At 38.7% G+C, this 23836-nt stretch overlaps 1 pseudogene; it reads left to right on the forward strand.

Annotated features, from left to right (window-relative positions):
- The first annotated feature begins 8519 nt into the window (after nucleotides 1-8519).
- Nucleotides 8520-23836, forward strand: part of LOC131760800 (14-3-3 protein zeta/delta pseudogene) — a 30610-nt pseudogene continuing 15293 nt past the window's right edge.

Consider the following 23836-nt stretch of genomic DNA (forward strand, 5'->3'; position numbering starts at 1 on the left):
GTGCTCCAGCCTGGTGTCAGGCCTGAGCCTCTGAGGTGGAAGAGCTGAGATCAGAACACTGCTCCACCAGAGACCTCCTGGTTCCATGGAATATCAAATGGTGAAAGCCCTCCTAGAGATTACCATCTCAACACAAAGACCAAGCTCTACTCAAAGAACAGCAAGCTCCAGTGCTGGACACTCCATGCCAAACAACTAGCAAGAGAGGAACACAACACCACCCATTAGTAGAGAGCCTGCTTAAAATCAAAATAAGTTCACAGATATCCCAAAACACACCATCGGATATGGTCTTGCACACTGGAGACAAGATCCAGTCTCATCCACTAGAACATAGGCACCAGTCATCTCCACCAGGAAGCCTTCACAGCCGACTGAACCAACCTTAGCCACTGGGGGCACAGACCAAAAACAACAGGAACCATGAACATGCAGCCTGCAAAAAGGAGACCCCAAACAAAGTAAGTTAAGCCAAATGAGAAGACAGACAAAGACACAGCAGATGAAGGAGCAAGGTAAAAACCCCACAGACAAAACAAATGAAGAGGAAACAGGCAGTCTATCTGAAAGAGAATTCAGAGTAATGATAGTAGAGATTATCTAAAATCTTCTAAATAGAATGGAGAAAATAGAAGAAACGTTTAACAAGGACCTAGAAGAACTAAAGAGCAAACAAACAATGATGAACAACACAATATATGAAATTAAAAGTTCTCTAGAAGGGATCAATAGCAGAATAACTGAGGAAGAAGAATGGATAAGTAACCAGGAAGACAAAATAGTGGAAATAACTACTGCAGGGCAGAATAAAGAAAAAAGAATGAAAAAAATTAGGACACTCTCAGAGACTTCTGGGACAACATTAAATGCACCAACATTTGAATTATACGGGTCCCAGAAGAAGAAGAGAAAAAGAAATGGACTGAGAAAATATTTGAGGAGATTATACTAGAAAACTTCCCTAATACGGGAAAGAAAATAGTCAATCAAGCACAGGAAGCACAGAGAGTCCCATACAGGATAAATTCAGGAGAAACACACCAGACACATATTAATCAAACTATCAAAAATTAAATACAAAGAAAAAATATTAAAAACAGCAAGGGAAAAGCAACAGATAACATACAAGGGACTACCCATAAAGATAACAGCTGATCTTTCAGCAGAAACTCTGCAAGCCAGAAGGGAGTGGCAGAAATACTTAAAATGATGAAAGAGAAAAACCTACAACCAAACTCTACCCAGGAAGGATGTCATTCAGATTTGACAGAGAAATTAAACCTTTACAGACAAGCAAAAGCTAAGAGAATTCAGCACCATCAAACCAACTTTACACCAAATGCTAAAGGAACTTCTCTAGGCAGGAAACACAAGAGAAGGAAAAGACCTACAATAACAAACCCAAAACAATTAAGAAAATGGTAATAGGACCATGCATATCGATAATTACCTTAAATGTAAATGGATTAAATGCTCCAACCAAAAGACATACACTGGCTGAATGGATACAAAAACAAGACCCATATATATGTTGCCTACAAGAGACCCACTTCAGATCTAGGGACACATACACACTGAAAGTGAGGGGATGGAAAAAGATATTCCATGCAAATGGAAATCAGAAGAAAGCTGGAGCAGCAATTGTCATATCAGAAAAAATAGACTTTAAAATAAAAACTATTACCAAGGACAAAGAATGATACTACATATTGATCTAGGATCAATCAAAGAAGAAGATATAACAATTGTAAATATTTATGCACCCAACATAGGAGCGCCTCAATACACAAGGCAAATACTAACAGCATAAAAGGGGAAATCGACAGTAACACAATCATAGTAGGGGACTTTAACACCCCACTTTCACCAATGGACAGAACATCCAAAATGAAAATAAATAAGGAAACACAATGATACATTAAACAAGATGGACTTAATTGATATTTATAGGACATTCCATGCAAAAACAACAGAATACACATTCTTCTCAAGTGCTCATGAAACATTCTCCAGGATAGATCATACCTTGGGTCACAAATCAAGCCTTGGTAAATTTAAGAAACTTGATATCATATCAAGTATCTTTTCTGACCACAACGCTATGAGACTAGATATCAATTACAGGAAAAGATCTGCAAAAAATACAAACACATGGAGGCTACACAATACACTACTAAATAACTAAGAGATCATTGAAGAAATCAAAGAGGAAATCAAAAAATACCTAGAAATAAATGACAATAAAAAAATGATGACTCAAAACCTATTGGATGCAGCAAAAGCAGTTCTAAGAGGGAAGTTTATAGCAATACACTCCTACCTCAAGAAACAAGAAAAATCTCAAATAAACAACCTAACCTTACACCTAAAGGAATTAGACAAAGAACAATAAAACCCCAAATTTAGCAGAAGGAAAGAAATAAACATCAGATCAGAAATAATTGAAAAAGAAATGAAGGAAAAGATAGCAAAGATCAATAAAACTAAAAGGTGCTTCTTTGAGAAGATAAACAAAATTGATAAACCATTAGCCACACACATCAAACAAACAAGAGAGAAGACTCAAATCAATAGAATTAAAAAAGAAAAGGGAGAAATAACAACAGACACTGCAGAAATACAGAGGATCATGAAAGATTACAACAAGCAACTATACGCCAATAAAATGGACAACCTGGAAGAAATGGACAAATTCTTAGAAATACACAACCTTCTGAGACTGAACCAGGAAGAAATAGAAAATGTGAACAGACCAATCACAAGCACTGAAATTGAAACTGTGATTAAAAATCTTCCAACAAACAAAAGTCCAGAACCACATGGCTTCACAGGTGAATTCTATCAAACATTTAGAGAAGAGCTAACACCTATCCTTCTCAAACTATTCCAAAAGATAGCAGAGGGCGGAACACTCCCAAACTCATTCTACGAGGTCATCATCACCCTGAAACCAAAACCAGACAAAGATGTCACAAAGAAAGAAAACTACAGGCCAATATCACTGATGATCATAGATGCCAAAATCCTCAACAAAAAACTAGCAAACAGAATCTAACAGCATATTAAAAGGATCATACACCATGATCAAGTGCGGTTTATCCCAGGAATGCTAGGATTCTTTAATATATACAAATCAATCAATGTGATAAAACATAATAACAAATTGAAGGAGAAAAATCATATGATCATCTCAATAGATGCAGAAAAAGCTTTTGACAAAATTCAACACGCATTTATGATAAAAACCCTCCAGAAAGTAGGCATAGAGGGAACCTACCTCAACATAATAAAGGCCATATATGACCAACCCACAGCCAACATCGTTCTCAATGGTGAAAAACTGGAACCATTTCCACTAAGATCTGGAACAAGACAAGTTTGCCCACTCTCACCACTATTATTCAACATAGTGTTGGAAGTTTTAGCCACAGCATCAGAGAAGAAAAAGCAGTAACAGGAATCCAAATTGGAAAAGAAGAATTAAAACTGTCACTGTTTGCAAAAGACATGATACTATACACAGAGAATCCTAAAGATGCTACCAGAAAACTACTAGTGCTAATCAATGAGTTTGGTAAAGTAGCAGGATACAAAATTAATGCACAGAAATCTCTCTTGCATTCCTATACACTAATGATGAAAAATCTGAAAGAGAAATTAAGGAAACACTCCCATTTACCATTGCAACAAAAAGAATAAAATACCTAGGAATTAACATACCTAAGGAAACAAAAGACCTGTATGCAGAAAACTATGTCACTGATGAAAGAAATTAAAGATGATACCAACAGATGGAGAGATATACCATGTTCTTAGATTGGAAGAATCAACGTTGTGAAAATGACTATACTACCCAAAGCAATCTACAGATTCAATGCAATCCCTATCAAACTACCAATGGCATTTTTCACATAACTAGAACAAAAAATTTCACAATTTGTATGGAAACACAAAAGACCCTGAATAGCCAAAGTAATCTTGAGAAAGAAAAACGGAGCTGGTGGAATCAGGCTCCTTGACTTCAGTCTGTACTACAAAGCTACAGTAATCAAGACAATATGGTACTTTCACAAAAACAGAAAGATACCTCAGTGGAACAGGATAGAAAACCCAGAGGTTAAACCTATGCACATATGGCCACCTTATCTTTGATAAAGGAGGCAAGAATATCCAATGGAGAAAACACAGCCTCTTCAATAGTGGTGCTGGGAAAACTGGACAGCTACATGTAAAAAATGAAATTAGAACACTCCCTAACACCATACACAAAAATAAACTCAGAATGGATTAAAGACCTAAATGTAAAGCCAGACAGTATAAAACTCTTAGAGGAAAACATAGGCAGAACACTCTATGACATAAATCACAGCAAGATGCTTTTTGACCCATCTCCTAGAGAAATGGAAATAAAAACAAAAATAAACAAATGAGACCTAATGTAACTTAAAAGCTTTTGCACAGCAAAGGAAACTGTAAACAAGATGTAAAGACAGCCCTTAGAATAGGTGAAAGTATTTGCAAATGAAGCAATTGACAATGCATTCATCTCCAAAATTTACAGGCAGCTCATGCAGTTCAATATCAAAAAAACAAACAACCCAATCCAAAAATGGGCAGAAGACCTAAATGGATCTTTCTTCAAAGAAGATATACAGATTGCCAACAAACACATGAAAGAATGCTCAATATCATTAATCATTAGAGAAATGCAAATCAAAACTACAATGAGATATCATCTCACTCCAGTCAAAATGGCCATCATCAAAAAATCTACAAACAATAAATGCTGGAGAGGGTGTGGAGAATAGGAAACCCTCTTGCACTGTTGGTGGGAATGTAAATTGGTACATTCACTCTGGAGAACAGTATGGATGCTCCCTAAAAGCTAAAAATATAACTACCATACAACCCAGCAATCCCACTACTGGGCATATACCCTGAGAAAACCATAATTCAAAGAAGAGTCACGTACCACAATGTTCATTGCAGCTCTATTTACAATAGCCAGGACATGGAGCACCCTAAGTGTCCATGGACAGATGAATGGATAAAGAAGATGTGGCACATATATACAATGGAATATTACTCAGCTATAAAAAGAAATGAAATTGAGTTATTGGTAGTGAGTTGGATGGACCTAGAGACTGTCATACAGAGTGAAGTAAGTCAGAAGGAGAAAAACAAATACAGTAACACATGTATATGGAATCGAAAAAAAAAATGGTTCTGAAAAGCCCAGGGGCAGGACAGGAATAAAGATTCAGACCTAGAGAATGAACTTGAGGACACAGGGAGGGGGAAGGGTAAACTGGGATGAAGTGAGAGAGTGGCATTGACATATATGCACTACCAAATGTAAAACAGATAGCTAGTGGCAAGCAGCTGCATAGCACAGGGAGATCAACTCTGTGCTTTGTGTCCACCTAGAGGGGTGGGATAGGGAGGGTAGGAGGGAGGCGCAAGAGGGAGGAAATATGGGAACATATGTATATGTAAATCTGATTCACTTTGTTGTAAAGTAGAAACTAACACACCATTGTAAAGCAATTATACTCCAATAAAGATGTTAAAAAAAAAAAAAAGTAATATGACCAAGCAGGGCACAAAGGAAAATATACAAATGACCGATAAACATATGATAAACATCCTACCTGTGATTAATCAAAGAAAGAAAAATTAAAACAATAATAAGAAAACATTATTTATTAAATTAGTAAATGTTTGTGATATACTGTCATGTATGGTGAGGTAAAATAGTTTTTGATGGGAATGTTAATTGGAAATAATAATGACTATAATGTTAATAATAATAATAAACATCTCTGAACGTTTCCTCTCTGGCAGATTCTATTATGATAATGTTGCATATTCTACCTATTAAATCTTCATAGTGATCACATGAAGTAGTTTCAAGAATTCCATTGTACAGTTGAGGAAACTGAGCCACGTAGAATCAGCCTCTGTTCCCATAGCCCGATTGACTACAGAGCCTGCATTCTACCTTTTCCAGAAAGTTACACTCTATCTGGAAAGTACTTAAATAATTAGTTAAATGTCCAAACCCTTTGACATGGCAATTCAAGAATTTCTCGTAAGTGTTTAAAACTATGACCAAAAAATGGTGTAAATGGGTAGACAGTGTAGCATTATATATAACAGTAAGAACTCAGAAACAACCTAGTGTCCAGCAATTGGGAATTAATGGTGATACATCAATACTGTGTATGTGGTCTGTATTATTATACTTAGAAGATTATTTGATTACACGAGGAATGACTATATTCAACTAGTAAGCAAGTTGCAGAAGAGTATATACTGCATAATTATGATCTTCATAAACACAAACCTATATAAACACACCCATCTGTGAAGTATTGGGAAGTTTGTTCATGAAAATGTTAGTTTATCCCTGAGTGCTTAGGATATTAGTGATATTTAATTGCATGTCTGTCTATTCTAATTTTTTCCCGTTGAGAGTATATTAAAGCGAACAGTCTCTTTGTCACAATCACAAGCTCAACACATGTGACTCTTTATGACACAGGAGAAAGAGTTGAGCAAGTCCAGTAGAAACGGTGCCTGTAGGACAAAAGAAGCATAACTCAGTCAACGTGGTGAAAATCTGCATCTTTTAACAAACATCTGAAATGTTACTCAAGGACACAGACGGCTTCCTCTAAGTTTTAACTGAAAGGAGTAAACAATAAAGGAAAGGCTGCTCTCTTCATTTCCCAGTAATGTTATCTGCTCACACTTGCTTTTAGTGGTTTTGAGAGTTTAATCCCTGTGTCCTAAACAATGTCAGTTTCACAGCTTCCTGTGGTAGATAGATTGTTCTAAAAATTCACAGTTTTAATAGTCAGAGAGCTCTTTCCTGATTATCCATTATAAATGTTCTCCCTCAGTTTCCTCCTAGTCAGTCTTCTTTGCATCTTGGTAATTATCGATTGTTCCAAAAGTCTTCAGACTGACTCATTCTTTTAGGGTTTTATGGCAGCAACCTGTATTCTCAGATATTTTACTTGTAGTTTAACTCATTCATATCCCCTAGTGTGACTTCTCTATATTTTCTACAATTGATTCATATTTATGTGGTTTTCTACCATGCTACCGTGCTTAAAGCTCCCATTCCGGGCTAAGATAATTAAAAATGTATTTTCAGAAAACGTAATAGCTGCTCAGACTATGATTTATAGATTGGTAACTTTTTGATCTGGAGAAAATTTACCCCAAATATGAATGTAGTAAGTTAGCCTTCAGTTTGTTTAGTAAGCAGAAATATGAGCAATTTATTTTCCATGGATGATTAGGATGCTTTACTGTGAAGCTTATTGACCTTTTAAGCTGATGTTCTGCCAGACAATGTTTCATTCTGCCCAAGTCTATGATCCGTGAGATTTTCCCCATAGGTCTTTGTTAGGAATAGTGTGATGATGGCACTCAGGGATTGTTTTGCCTGTTTTGCCAGACTGTTTTTGAAATCAGCCTTACAAGGAAATACAGCACAGGCTTTGGAACCAGACACGCTTGGGTGTAAGGCCAAATCAGCCACTTACCAGCTGTATGACCATAGGCACAGGGCTTAAAGTCTTCAAACCTTTGTTTCTTTATTTATAAGAAGAGGATACTAATATTTACCTAATAGTGTTTCTGTGAAGATTAAATACAATAATAAAGACTTTTTATTCAGAAGATGCTCCATGAAAGTTTTTTGAATAAACTAAGGAAGTAATTAATTTTTACTCTTCATACACTTCTCAAGGGTACAATGATAGCCCTTAGGCATGGACTGAGATCTTGCTGATAAATGTTCCAATGATTCTCAGTTTCTCCTTATACTTTCTATGGTTTTAAATGTTCATTTCAATCTAAATGAACAGTATTTCTCAACCAGAAATGATATTAACATATCATTTCTTTTAGCATTGATCGCCATCCAATAATCCTTACTGAAAAAATGATTCCTTATAAACAAAAAAGGAAGTATAACCAAGGACTCAGTTATCCATTTAAATTAGTAAGCATATGTCACTATATAAATCTGCCACTTGGTACTCTCCCCCTGCCCTTTAACACAGATGCATCTTTTTGCTTTCTTAATGCTGTCATTATAATGTTAAACTGTACAAAGTATCTATCTCGACAGTGTTTCTTCACTTTCCTTAGACTTTCTTATTTTAGGTCATAGTTGGCCACTTGGTGACTTTTATAGTATTGTCTACTAGTTACATCCACAGTCTTTGTGTCAGGCAGACCTGGGATCTATTGCTAGAGTTATCATATATGTTGTGTCCTTGGGTAAGTTACTTACCCTGTCTAGATTTACATTCTTCACTGATAAGAAGGTCATAATAAGAGTCTCTATTTTAAGTGGTTATTTTAAGTATTTGTTTAGATAATGTTGATAAAGCATTAGCACTGACCTTATCACATTTTAAATACTCAATTTAACCGTTTTAATATTACAGTAAGTCCCCTACATACGAACCTTCAAGTTGTGAACTTTAAAAGATGCGAACATGGAACTTACTAATGAAGACATGTGGGATTTGGAGGCCCAGAAAAAGGACAAAGCGAGACAAGAGGAAGAAGTAATTGAAGAACCGAAGAGATTCACGACACAGGGAATGGCGAAAGGATTTTCTTTATTTGAGGAGGCACTGTTAGTTTTTGAGTCACAGGACCGAAACGTTGAACAGTACACGAAGGTCGCAGCAGCCGTTCAGAATGCAATCCAGTGCTACCGTGTCATCCATGACAAGAAAAAAAGAGCTACTACCCAGACATCACTGAATTGTCTTTTCAAGAGGGTAGATAGAATTGAATCCAGCAAGGAATCAGAACCTGAGCCATCAGTGTCAGGAGTGAGTGAAATTGCAGCTTGCCCTCCGTTTCCTATGGCTGACGATCCTTCAGCTCTACCATCTCTCACCTCCTTTCCCTCCCCCAGTAACTCTTCTTGCCTCTTCACTCGATGCCAGCCCCTGTATGCCAGCTGTTGTACTGTACTACTGTACTTTTCAAGGTACTTACTGTAAGATTAAAAATGTTTTCTTTATTTTTTGTGTTTGTTTTTTATGTATTATTTGTGTGAAAAGTATTATAAACCTATTACAGTACAGTACTATATAGCCAGTTGTGTTAGTTGGGTACCTATGCTAACTTTGTTGGATTTAAGAACAAACTGAACTTACGAATACACTCTCAGAACAGGACTCGTTCATATGTAGGGGGCTTACTGTATTGAAATTCAGTTTAAAAAGTCATAGTGCATGTAACTAGTTTTTGGATATGACACCAAAAGCTCAAGAAATCCTGCCATTTGCAATAATGTGGATGGACCTGGAGGACATTATGCTAAGCAAAATAGGCCAAACACAGAAAGACAAATACCATATGATCTTACAGGTGCAATCTAAAATAAACAAACCCATAGAAACAGAGAGCAAAACTGTGGTTCCTGAGAGTTTGGGGAAGGGGGAAAGGGAAGATGATCAAAGGGTACAAAGTTTTAGTAATGCAAGATGAATACATTCTAGAGATCTGCTTTTAGCATAGTGTCTATAGCAAATGATACTGTATTGTATACTTAGAAGTTGCTTTGCTCATAGACCTCACTTAACAAAGCCTTAGCAGTATTAGTCTAGGCTGCTAACCATACCAGTGCTTCACAGACTCTATGGCATTCTCGGCACCCTCAAGAGCATCTAAGACTCCCACATTACCACATCTCTTTCTCCTTATTTCTAATACCAATTCCCAGTCTGGTGCCAGGCTGGTACTACAAATTCCCTCTTCCACTTTCTCTCCATCTGCTTTGAGTTTATAAGTTCCAACTGCAGAGTTGTTCTTTTATTTACAAACAAAACAAAAAGAAAAATAAACAAAAAACCCCTTTCTTCCCAATGATATACTCTAGATTTTCCACATGATTGACAGCTGCTCCCTCAAATATGAGACCACGTCATCCCAGGTTCTCTTTTCCTCTCTTACTAGCTGTTTGTTACAAATATCAACACATTCCATTTTGTTGTTGTTGTTTAAATTTTCTCTTCTCTTAGCAAATAACCTGGATTCTCTGTAACAAAAGTGACAGTAGGTAGCTAATTAAAGAAGCAAACATTTTTTACCCTTGAGACTCTGGATGGATGTTGAGCGGACTGTGTATGTCCACCTATTAAAAAATATTATTCCCTGTCCTGAATACATCCATTCTCTTGTGTGTGTTTTCCATTATCCTATAATTATTACATTCGGTTCTAGTGGATTCCATATCATTCCTCATGCATGATCTAACTCAGTTTCTCCTTTTTCCTCAAGCCTTCAATCTTCTCAAGTCCTCTTGAGAACTGAAGATTTGCAACTTCAGGATTTTCATTCTTGAAAATAAAGCAATTCCTGAAGACTCAATTACAACAACTCTGTATGTAACTGTTGAACTTGCTTACTAATTCAGAGAATAAGGCTATTTAATATGATACTGTAATTTAATTTATACCCATTTCAACACACAATTAAATATATTTTTCAGTACTTTCTCTAGCCTCAGAGGAAACGTGTTTTCTTTAAACTTATATCCTCCGATGAATTAGTTCTCAGCCTCAGCCTCAACAAAAATGATTGAGAAGAGAAATAGGGAATGAAGAGGTTGTTAGATTTTCTTCTCTGGAAAGTGTTTTGAAGTCAAATAAGTATTTTTATTACATTACATGGTTCCTTTATGCACTTCTAATCTCCCCAAATTAAAGCATATTGTTTAATTAACTATATAATTATATTATGCAAGATCAATATTTTCATGAAATACCATTATGACCACCTAGGTATATCATTATTCAAGGTAGTGTCTAGGTACTATAGAAAAAAGGGATGATTTTGATTTAAGCACAGTTCTCTAGGAGGTTTGAAGAGAATTAACAAAAGTTATGGTGAAATAGGTGGCACTGAGAAGAAACACCAGTTAAAATGGAGAGAGGTGGAGAGAGGCAAGGAAGTATTTTTTGGAGATAATCGTACCTAAGACTTTGCCCCTTTTAAAGTCTTAAAATATGGGCAAAAGTTAGCCCGGTTGTCTTAGTTTTTGGAGCCACCAAAAGCAGAGTCTGAGACTGAGGCTAACAAGCAGGTAGATTGTTTGGAAATTGAGCCTAAGCAGCATGAGGGAAGGTGGGAGCAAAAAAAGGAAGGAGGGAAAGTCAAGATACTTATGTGTTTTGGGGAAGGTCACCAAGACTGGGACGGGTGTTTGATTACGTGGAACATTCTCAGGAAATGTAGACAGTAGTCTCAAAATAATCCACTCAGAGGATGAAAGAGGGAAACATTTATTTATGTCCCCTGTTTAGTCAAGAATGACCCCACAGGCATCAACTTCCCTCGTATTCACACATCGCATGGCTACAGGCAAATTTCCACAAGCATCTCACACCACAAAAGCATAGAACTCCAAGGCAGGATATGAAATGTACACATACAGGTCCACACCTGTGTGCAACTCTTTGAAGCCAGAACAAAACTATTCACATATAGTGTCTGAAGCCAAGAGGATATAAAGCCACACATAAGAATACCTCATTCACAGGTCAAAGGAAGAAGGGTAGCAGATACATAATGAAAAACAATACAGTTTGTGTGTGAGCCGAGACTAATAAGAATGATATTGCAGCAGGAGTATTCATGTGAAGCAAGGTAGGGTGAGACAAGAGATTGGAGAAGGAGATGAAGCTTTAAATGCCATGTTAAGAAATTTGGAATTAATTCTATAATTAATGGGAAATAATTTAAAGGAATGTACTCACAAAGGTTTCAATCTGTAATAATGCTGTTGGCAAGAATCAGGATAAAAAATAATGTTTGAAAGCAGTAAATGAAATGGGAGGAAGAAAAGAATTATTTGAAAGGTGGGATTTTTGCTCCAGGAAATGATGTACTATATTATTGTTTTTAAATTAGGGCGATTTTGCCTCCCAATGCACATTTGGCAACAACTAGACACATTTTGTTTGTAGCAATTGGGAAGATGTTACCATATGGGTAGAGGATGAGGATGCTGCTAGATAGGCAACACACAGTACAGCCTCCAATAACAAAGAACTATCCAGCCCTCAATGTAAGTAGTACCAAGGTGGACAAACTACCTCAGCATCCTCAGTTCCCAACATCGGTTGATTGAATCCGTGGATGCTGCAGAACCCACAGATATGGAAGGCCTATTGTACTATACCATTTTATATAAGGGACTTGCCCATACTCAGATTTTGGTATCTGTAGGGGTTCCTAGAATCAATCCCAGCTGGATATCAAGGGATGACTGTGCTTTGGTTCAACTGAAGTTGTATGTATGTATATACATGTATATGGATTGAAAGCGTTGAAGAAATAACAAAGCAGTAAGGAACTGTCAGAGCAAGGTGAGCAGCATAAGAAAATCCAGAGACAGTAGGATTTTTACTGTGAAAGTGTTGACATAAATTTGGTGAGAACATATATCTTAATAATAATGAGTTTTTCACCCCATGAACATGATACAGCTCTAAATTTAGGCTTTTAAAAATCTGTTAGCAATTATTTGTTGTTTTCAGTACTGAAGTTTTTGATGTATTTTTAGAACTATCTTCCTAAGTCTTTTAGGTTTTATAATGCTCTTATAAATATTATTTTACCTTCCAGTTGTTTGTTATTAGCATATAAATAAAATTGACTATAAAAATTGACCTTACTAAATTCACTTATTAATTCCAGAATTAAAAATTTGGCAAATTTAATTTTCTCTGGTGGATTTTTAAATAATCTTATATTTGGATAACTGAAAGCACTCTGTTGTACCCTAAAACTACTCACTCTGATTGTCCGGTAATTTTCAAACATTTTTAGTGGCAAAAACTTTTATTAAAATGAAATTTTAACTGAAAGCCCAACAAATGTATCAGATAAATCAGAGGTTTCTCTGGCTGAAGCTGGCATGAGGAACTTGTACGGGTTGGGGAAACAAAACCTTGCCTAATTAACCCAGTGACACCCGCAAGGTGGATTGTGTGGGAACTCGTTGGAGCCCCAAGGGCTCCATGGAACATAGCTAGCAAATTGATGCAGGTTCTGGGGGCTCTACATTTCTAATTAAAATCTGAACTTCAGGAAGTTGTCAAATTTCTATATTTCCTGAATAAAACATTTTTATTGAAAGAGAATGTGATGTAAACAAAGAGAGAGAAGCTTAACTCTGCATAGGAGACTGACTATTTTGAAAATATGAAGCTGGAGCAGCACCCTGTGGGGCCTTCCCAGGGATAGAACCCCCTTTTCCCCTGCCTCTTGTTTGTAGAAAAGCTTTAGTCTCCTAGGCCTTCCTCGAGTTCCAAAGAGCAAATTTAATCAGAAAAGTGAGAAAATGCAGAAATGAAGGAAAAACAAGCAAGATAAAATAATAATAGTTTAGCCATAAGACAAAGTTAAGGACCTTTAGTTCCTCCTCAAGGGCTGTAGATAATATTCTGAGCTAAATCCTTGAGTTGTTTTTGCAGATACTAAAACCCCCACCAAGGGGGGGTCCAGTGGTTAAGACTCTGCGCCTCCAACGCAGGGGGCTCGGGTTCAATCCCCGGTCAGGAACTAAGATCCCACATGCTGCAGGGTGCGGCCAAAAAAAAGGAGCAAACATATAAAACCCCCACCAGGTGGCAAAAGGTAATTGCACCCGATGACAAGCACATAGACTCCAGATTGGTTGGAATCAGAAGGTCGATGAGGTCCCAAAATACCATCGGGCTACCTCACCACCAAACCAATCAGATGAGTATCCACAGCTGATCAGGCACCCTACAACCGTCACCGTTCATGTTGCCTTTATAAACCCTTCCCTGAAAGCCATCAAGGAGTTCAGATCTTTTGAGCATGACCTGCCCATTCTCCTCTCTTGGCCCTATGTTGGAGACCTTGCATTAAACCTGGTGTCAGCAGATTGGCTTTGCCACCTATTGGGTAAGCAGATCCAAATTTGGTTCCATAACAAACATAAGAAAACATTTATAAGGAAAGTGGAGTAAATGAGTATAGGTGAAAGTCAGAATGGGAATCAGAGATTGTTTATATCCCAGGAAAATCCAAATTTCAAATTAAAGACATGGAAAAGCAAAGGAAATAAGAAGGGAACACACATACACACACACACACACACACACACACACACACACACACACACACACACACACACACACACACACCTCTATGCCTAGAAAGACTGTAGCAGAAGTGTTACCCATGCTATGAAGCCCAGGCATAGAAACTGTTTTTAATCATACAGGCTAGTTGTGCTTTATCAACCACAAAGCCCCCCAACAAAACCAGACTGAACAGGCTAGATCCAAGACAGCAGGCAAAGCAGGCTAAAGGTCATTGCTTTCCTGCCCTGATTTATCTCTGTGTTGGTTTCCAAGTACCTGGTGTTTGGCAGAGATGTTTGGCGGCTGTACTTTGAGAGATATGCAGTGGTCAACCATCTGGAACCAGCTCTGACTTGACCACAGGAAGGCGCCTGCGCAGATGAAACCTGGAGAGTTACCTTTGCTGCATTACTGTGCCAAGATCTCTGCCCAAAGCCAGGATTTGTACTCTGCTAGGCACAATTCATGCCCAGTGGAATGCAAGGGAGCCTGAAGGACTGCACAATGTCTTGGCTGTTGCTAGAACTCTCCGCCTTTTCCCCTCGTTTCGGATGATGCAGCTGCCTCTTACCCCTTAAAAGTCCCCCACTTTCCTCCCTTTGTGAAGAAGGTGCCTTTAGGGCGTGAGTTCCCCTTCTCCATTCTCTGGCCATTGAATAAAAGCCTGTCTTGCTTGACTCAGTTTTGTTACTGGCAGCGTGAACCTGGGAGAGGGGGGGAGAGCACCCTGACCCACCATGGGGGCTTCGGGTTGGTTTAGGCCCTGAGAGAGGAGGCTTTGCATCTAATTTGGTAACAGAAGCTTTTGAATTAAACGGTAAAAAGTTGAATCCTCGCTCAAATTGATATTACTATGTGACCTTGGCCAATCACCTCAAACTCCCTAACCGTTAATTGGTTTATCTATAAAATCAGTTTTTTTGAGGTTAAGTAAAACACTTCCGATTGTGTCTGAAATCAGTAAGCTTAATTACTGGTTTCTTTATAGAAAAGGCTTTTCCCCAGATTCAGCATTATTCTACATCAGGCTACCTTTCCCCAAACTGTAGATATAAAAACTAAATGGTAACAGTGACCTTGTATATATTTGATTTTCAGAAATTATGTCATAATAGCAAGAGCATTCATGCCATATAAAAAATTCAATTCTAGGTAGGTTTAAAACCTGCAGTGACCATGAAGAAAAATATTAATAAATTCAACTATGAGAAAATTACAATCATAATTTTGCCATCTTCAAAAGACACCATTAAAAAAAAAGTGAAGAGCCATAGGATGGAAGGAGATATTTGCAATACATGTAGCTGATAAAGGACTTTTAACCAGATTATTTCTGGTAAGGAAGAAAATGCATAAAAAATCAGACAACCAATAGAAAAATAGGTTAAAGATTTAAAGGAGTATTTCACAAAAAATAAATCCAAATTACTAGCAAACATAGGCAAAAGCACTAAACTTTAGAAGTCAGGAAAATGCTAAATCATAACATTTTTCTTAATACTAAGATGTGTTGACGAGCATGTAGAAGCTGCAAGAATTTTCATATATGGCTAGAGGGATTGCAAACTTGTGCAACCTCTTTGGTAAACAATATACCATAATCTAGAAATAGTGAAGATGTATTTATTCCCTTTGATTCAGAAATTTCACCCTGTGTATAGGTCATAGAGATAAAAATACTTATTTGCAATAGGTACAAGAACATTTAGAGCACAATTGTTCATAGTTGTCAAATACTGGAAACAATCCAAATGCCCAACAATATGAGAATGGGAAATATACAGGGGGTATATAAATAGAGCAGATCTCAGATATAGCAACATTAGTGTATCTGGAAGATATCATTTTGAACAAAAGAGTAAGTAAAAAAAGATGATAGATATTGTGTTTATATGAAGTTCTAAAAAAGGCACAATGAAACTATGTTTAAAAATGTGATGAAACCCAACATCAAGACTTCCCCACCAAGAGAATGGAAACTCCTCACCCCAGCAAGCCTCAGCTGGAGTCAAAAGTTGGAGTCTTTCCCATTAAGTGTACAAGCACATGTGTGCCCAGCTGCCCTCTGGCTCTGCAAGCATCTACTCATGTAACACACATGTTTATTGCCAGCATATTTGCACATGCAAACCCCTCATACCTACTTGAACTATTTGAAAGATACTAGCAGGGTATCTTTCATTTTTAGCATTGAGAAAATATTTATACATTTTTCCTGTGTAGCGAAGCTACAAAGGAACTCAAGAAAATAATTATAAATGAATTAGTAAAGTAGGTGCCTCTGTGGATAAATGAGGGATCTATGCTTGTAAGGTGTATCAGCCAGGGTCCAAAACAACTCTAACAGAGGAATAAGTACAAACACGTAACTAGAATTCTGAAGAAAACTGTAGGGCTAAGGGAGGTACACAGGAAGACAAACTTGGAAGGGTATGTCCCTCCCCAAGACTGGGGTTCAGACTTCATTCAGAAAGTGTAGTTGGAGCCCACAGCATGGTGAAGTTCACTGAGTTGTCCAGGACAAGGTTGGTTCACAGTCAGTCACTGGGCAAGCAGGACACACCCTTCTGAGGTGCAAGAGGGCAGAGGATGGCTAGCAGACACAGAGGGAATTGGGACACCTCGTTGAGAACCCAGCATCAGCAAGGCAGCACATATGTACAGACCATAATAAACACACCAGGAGAAAGGTGCCAAAGTCAGCACCCTGGAATCAGAAAGAGAAGCCCCTTCCTCCCACAAGGTCCCTCTAGGGCCCTGTACCAAAAATGCTTAATATTGCGCAGACAGCAAAGAAGAAAAGTGCTTAAAGCTCCATCATCTCAGAGCAGATTTAAAAAGGTGGGTTTGAAGGTGAGAAGCAGTCAATTGCTATCTGGCACTGCAGGGATAGACAGAGCCTTCTGTGATGCCAATAACGTTCTCAGCCTCCACTTGTGTGGTAATTACACAAGTGTTTTCATCACAACTGTTGTTAAATTGCACAAATACTTTGCACCTTTCTGTATATTTCACAAGATACTGATTTTAAAAAGCAAATGAACATGTATATAATTAATATTTAGCTAACTTGAGTTGTTCTATTTCTCCTGCATTTAACTAGCTACAAAAATATTTGCCAAGCTACTTAATTTCTCCTCACCTTGAATCCTTCATCCTTAAAATGGAGATGGTGATAACCACCCAGTTACACTGAGTGATTACCTTTTTTTATCAAAAGGAAAAGAAGAAGGAAAAAACAAGGTAATATGTACAAAAGTGTTTTGAGGGATATGTAAAAATGTACAAATAATGAGAATTATTAATTTGCCAATAATTTTGAAAAATCCAGTTTTTGAAAAGTATTTATTAAAGGTTCTCTAAGGAAAGAAAACCAACATATGAAATAAGTAATTGGTTCATATAATTATAAAGGATGAGGATTCCCACAGTCTGCTTTCCTCAAGCTGGAGACCCAGGAAGCCAGTGATTTCAGTCCAAATCTGGAGTCCTGAGAACCAGGCAACGAATGGTATAAATTCCAGTTCCACTGTGAAGTCCTGAGAATCAGGAGTGCCAAAGGTGCCCACCCGGAAATAATGAAATAATGTTTATCGAAATATCTCAGCACCCCATGATCCAGTCAAGTTCACAGATGAAATTAACTACCACAAAAAGCACATATTGGAGGAGCTTCAAGATGGCGGAAGAGTAAGACGCGGAGATCACCTTCCTCACCACAAATACATCAGAAATACATCTACATGTGGAACAACTCCTACAGAACACCTACTGAACGCTGGCAGAAGACGTCAGACCTCCCAAAAGGTAAGAAACTCCCCACGTACCTGGGTAAGGCAAAAGAAAAAAACAGAGACAAAAGAATAGGGACGGGACCTGCCCCAGTGGGAAGGAGCTGTGAAGGACGAAAGGTTTCCACACACTAGAAGCACCTTCATGGGCAGAGACTGCGGGAAGCAGAGGGGGGGAGAAGCTTCGGAGCTGCGGAGGAGAGCGCAGTAACAGGGTGCGGAGGGCAAAGCGGAGAGATTCCCGCATAGAGAATCGGTGCCGACCAGCACTCACCAGCCTGAGAGGGTTGTCTGCTCACCTGCCGGGACGGGCGGGGCCTGGGAGCTGAGGCTCGGGCTTCGGAGGTCGGATCGCAGGGAGAAGACTGGGGTTGGCGGCGCGAACACAGCCTGAAGGGGCTAGTGCGCCACGGGTAGCCAGGAGGGAGTCCGGGGAAATGTCTGGAGCTGCCGAAGAGGCAAGAGACTTTGTCTTGCCTCTTTGTTTCCTGGTGCGTGAGGACAGGGGATTAAGAGCTCCGCTTAAAGGAGCTCCAGTCATGGGCACGAGCCGCGGCTGTCGGCGCGGACAGCAGAGACGGGCATGAGACGCTAAGGCTGCTGCTGCCACCACCAAGAAGCCCGTGTGCGAGCACAGGTCAGTCTCCACACCTCCCCTCCCGGGAGCCTGTGTAGCCCGCCACTGCCAGGGTCCCGGGATCCAGGGACAACTTTCCCGGGAGAACACACCGCGCGCCTCAGGCTGGTGCAACGTCACTCTGGCCTCTGCCGCCGCAGGCTCGCCCCGCCTCCGTACCCCTCCCTCCCCCGTCCTGAGTGAGCCAGACCTGCCGAATCAGCTGCTTCTTTAACCCCGTCCTGTCTGAGCAAAGAAGACTCCCTCAGGCGACCTACACGCAGAGGCGGGTCCAAATCCAAAGCTAAACCCTGGGAGCTGTGCAAAGAAGGGAAAGGGAAATTTCTCCCAGCAGCCTCAGGAGCAGCGAATTAAATCTCCACAATCAACTTGATGTACCCTGCATCTGTGGGATACCTGAATAGACAACGTATCATCCCAAATTGAGGAGGTGGACTTTGGGAACAAAGATATATATATATTTTTTTCCCTTTTTCTCTTTGTATGAGTGTGTATGTGTATGCTTCTGTGAGTGACTTTGTCTAGCTTTGCTTTTACCATTTGTCCTAGGGTTCTGTCTGTCCGTTTTTTTTTGTTTTTTTTTTTTATTACTTAAAAATTTTTTTCTTATTTTTTATTTTAATTATTTTATTTTATTTTATCATCTTTCTTTCTTCTTTCTTCCTTCCTTCTTTCCTTCTTTCCTTTCTTTCTCTCTCTCTCTCTTTGTTTCTTTTCTTTCTTTCCTTTCTTTTCTCCCTTTTATTCTGAGCAGTGGGGATGAAAGGCTCTTGGTGCTCCAGCCAGGCATCAGGGCTGTGCCTCTGAGGTGGGAGAGCCAAGTTCAGGACACTGGTTAAAAGGAGACCTTCCAGCTCCACATAATAAAAAATGGCGAAAATCTCCCAGAGAACTCCATCTCAACACCAAGACCCAGCTTCACTCAATGACCAGCAAGCTACAGTGCCAGGCACCCTATGCCAAACAAATAGTAAGACAGGAACACAACCCCATCCATTAGCAAAGAGGCTGTCTATAATCATAATAAGGCCACAGACACCCCAAAACACACCACCAGACGTGGACCTGCCCAAAACACACCACCAGATGTGGACCTGCCCAACAGAAAGACAAGATCCAGCCTCATCCACCAGAACACAGGTACTAGTCCCCTCCACCAGGAAGCCTACACAACCCACTGAACCAATCTTAGCCACTGGAGAAGACACCAAAAACAACGGGAACTATGAACCTGCAGCCTGCGAACAGGAGACCTCACAGTAAGTTAAGCAAAATGAGAAGACAGAGAAACACACAGCAGATGAAGGACCAAGGCAAAAAGCCACCAGCCCTAACAAATGAAGAGGAAATAGGCAGTCTACCTGAAAAGAATTCAGAATAATGATAGTAAAGATGATCCAAAATCTTGGAAATAGAATACATAAACTACAAGAAACATTTAACAAGGACCTAGAAGAACTAAAGAGCAAACAAACAATGATGAACAACACAATACATGAAATTATAAATTGTCTAGGCGGGATCAATAGCAGAATACTGAGGCAGAAGAACCGATAAGTGACCTGGAAGATAAAATAGTGGAAATAACTACTGCAGAGCAGAAGAAAGAAAAAAGAATGAAAAGAATTGAGGACAGTCTCAGAGACCTCTGGGACATCAGTAAATGCAGCAACACCCAAACTATAGGGGTCCAGAAGAAGAAGAGAAAAGGAAAGAGACTGAGAAAATATTTGAAGAGATTATAGTTGAAAACTTCACCAATTAGGGAAAGGAAATAGTTAATCAAGTCCAGGAAGCACAGAGAGTCCCATACAGGATAAATCCAAGCAGAAACACGCCAAGACACATATTAATCAAACTATCAAAAATAAAATACAAAGAAAACATATCAAAAGCAGCAAGGGAAAAACAATAAATAACAGACAAGGGAATTCCCATAAGGTTAACAGCTGATATTTCAGCAGAAACTCTGCAAGCCAGAGGGAGTGACAGGACAAATTTAAACTGATAAAGGAGAAAACGCTGAAAATAAGATTACTCTACCCAGCAAGGATCTCATTCAGGTTTGGTGGAGAAATTAAAATCTTTACAGGACTTCCCTGGTGGCGCAGTGGTTGAGAGTCCACCTGCCGACGCAGGGGACACGGGTTTGTGCCCTGGTCCGGGAGGATCCCACATGCCGTGGAGCGGCTGGGCCTGTGAGCCAAGGCCGCTGAGCCTGCGCGTCTGGAGCATGTGCTCTGCAACGGGAGAGGCCAGAGCAGTGAGAGGCCTGCATAGCCCCCCCCCCAAAAAAAAAAAATCTTTACAGACAAAAAAAAGCTAAGAGAATTCAGCACCACCAAACCAGCTCTAAAACAAATGCTAAAGGAACTTTTCCAGTCAGGAAACACAAGAGAAGGGAAAGACCTACAATAACAAACCCAAAACAATTAAGAAAATGGTAATAGAAACATACATATCGATAATTACCTTAAAAGTAAATGGATTAAATGCTCTAACCAAAAGACATACACTGGCTGAATGGATACAAAAACAAGACCCATATATATATATTGTCTACAAGAGACCCACTTCGGATCTAGAAACACATGCAGACTGAAAGTGAGGGGATGGAAAAAGATATTCCATGCAAATGGAAATCAAAAGAAAGCTGGAGTAGCAATTCTCATATCAGACAAAATAGACTTTAAAATAAGGACTATTACAAGAGACAAAGAAGGACACTACATAATGATCAAGGATCAATCCAAGAGGAAGATATAACAATTGTAAATATTTATGCACCCAACATAGGAGCACCTCAATACATAAGGCAAATACTAACAGCCATAAAAGGGGAAATCAACAGTAACACAATCATAGTAGGGGACTTTAACACCCCACTTTCACCAATGGACAGATCATCCAAAATGAAAATAAATAAGGAAACACAAGCTTTAAATGATACATTAAACAAGATGGACTTAATTGATATTTAAAGGACATTCTATCCACAAACAAGAGAATACACTTTCTTCTCAAGTGCTCATGGAACATTCTCCAAGAGAGATCATACCTTGGGTCACAAATCAAGCCTTGGTAAATTTAAGAAAATGGAAATTGTATCAAGTATCTTTTCTAACCACAACACTATGAGACTGGGTATCAATTACAGGAAAAAATCTGTAAAAAAGAAAAACACATGGATGCTCAACAATACACTACTTAGTAACCAAGAGATCACTGAAGAAATCAAAGAGAAATTCAAAAAATACCTAGAAACAAATGAAAAAGAAAACAGGAAGACTCAAAACCTCTGGGATGCACCAAAAGCGGTTCTAAGAAAGAGGTTTATAGCAATACAATCCTATCTTAAAAAACAAGAAACATCTCAAATAAACAACCTAACCTTACGCCTAAAGCAATTATAGAAAGAAGAACAAAAAAACCCCAAAGTTAGCAGAAGGAAAGAAATCATAAAGATCAGATGAGAAATAAATGAAAAAGGAATGAAGGAAACGATAGCAAAGATCTATAAAACTAAAAGCTGCTTCTTTGAGAAGATAAACAAAATTGACAAACCATTGGCCAGACACATCAAGAAAAAAAGGGAGAAGACTCAAATCAATAGAATTAGAAATAAAAAAGAACTGACACTGCAGAAATACAAAGATCATGAGAGATTACTACAAGTAACAGTATGCCAGTAAAATGGACAAATTCTTAGAAATCCACAACATGCCAAGGCTGAACCAGGAAGAAATAGAAAATATGAACAGATAATCACAAGCACTGAAATTGAAACTGTGATTAAAAATCTTCCAACAAACAAAAGTCCAGAACCAGATGGCTTCACAGGCAAATTCTATCAAACATTTAGAGAAGAGCTAACACCTATCCTTCGCAAAGTCTTCCACAAGATAGCAGAGGGAGGAACACTCCCAAACTCATTCTATGAGACCACCATCACCCTGATACCAAAACCAGACAAAGATGTCACAGGTAGTGATAACTATAGGCCAATATCACTGATGAACATAGATGCAAAAGTCCTCAGCCAAACACTAGCAAACAGAATCCAACAGCACATTAAAAGGATCATACTGGCTTCCCTGGTGGTGCATTGGTTGAGAATCCGCCTACCAATGCAGGGGACACCGTTCGTGCCCCGGTCTGGGAAGATCCCACATGCCACAGAGTGGCTCGGCCTGTGAGCCATGGCCACTGAGCCTGTGCGTCCGGAGCCTGTGCTCTGCAACGGGAGAGTCCACAACAGTGACAGGCCTGCATACCACAAAAAAAAAAAAAAAAAAAAAAAAGTATCATACACAATGATCAAGTGCGGTTTATCCCAGGAATTCAAGGATTCTTCAATATATGCAAATCAATCAATGTGATACACCATATAACAAACTGAAGGAGAATAACCATATGATCATCTCAATAGATGCAGAGAAAGCTTTTGACAAAATTCAACACTCATTTATGATAAAAACCCTGCAGAAAATAGGCATAGAGGGAACTTTCCTCAACATAATAAAGGCCATATATAACAAAGCCACAGCCAACAGCATCCTCAGTGGTGAAAAACTGAAACCATTTCCACTAAGATCAGGAAAAAGGCAAGGTTGCCCACTCTCACCACTATTATTCAACATAGTGTTGGAAGTTTTAGCCACAGCAAGCAGAGAAGAAAAAGAAATAAACGGAATCCAAACCAGAAAAGAAGAAATAAAGCTGTCACTGTTTGTAGATGACATAATACTATACACAGAGAATCCTAAAGGTACTAACAGAAAACTACTAGAGCTAATCAATGAATTTGGTAAAGTAGCAGGATATAAAATTAATGCACAGAAATCTCTCTTGCATCCCTGTAAACTAATGATGAAAAATCTGAAAGTGAAGTTGAGGAAACTCTCCCATTTACCAGTGCTAAAAAAAGAATAAAATACCTAGGAATAAACATACCTAAGGAAGCAAAAGACCTGTATGCAGAAAACTATGACACTGATGAAAGAAATTAAAGATGATACCAACAGATGGAGAGATATACCATGTTCTTAGATTGGAAGAATCAACGTTGTGAAAATGACTATACTACCCAAAGCAATCTACAGATTCAATGCAATCCCTATCAAACTACCAATGGCATTTTTCACATAACTAGAACTAAAAATTTCACAATTTGTATGGAAACACAAAAGACCCTGAATAGCCAAAGTAATCTTGAGAAAGAAAAACGGAGCTGGAGGAATCAGGTTCCC

The sequence above is a fragment of the Kogia breviceps genome, chromosome 8 (genome assembly GCF_026419965.1).
Source record: "Kogia breviceps isolate mKogBre1 chromosome 8, mKogBre1 haplotype 1, whole genome shotgun sequence".
NCBI classification, from domain to species: Eukaryota; Metazoa; Chordata; class Mammalia; order Artiodactyla; family Physeteridae; genus Kogia; species Kogia breviceps.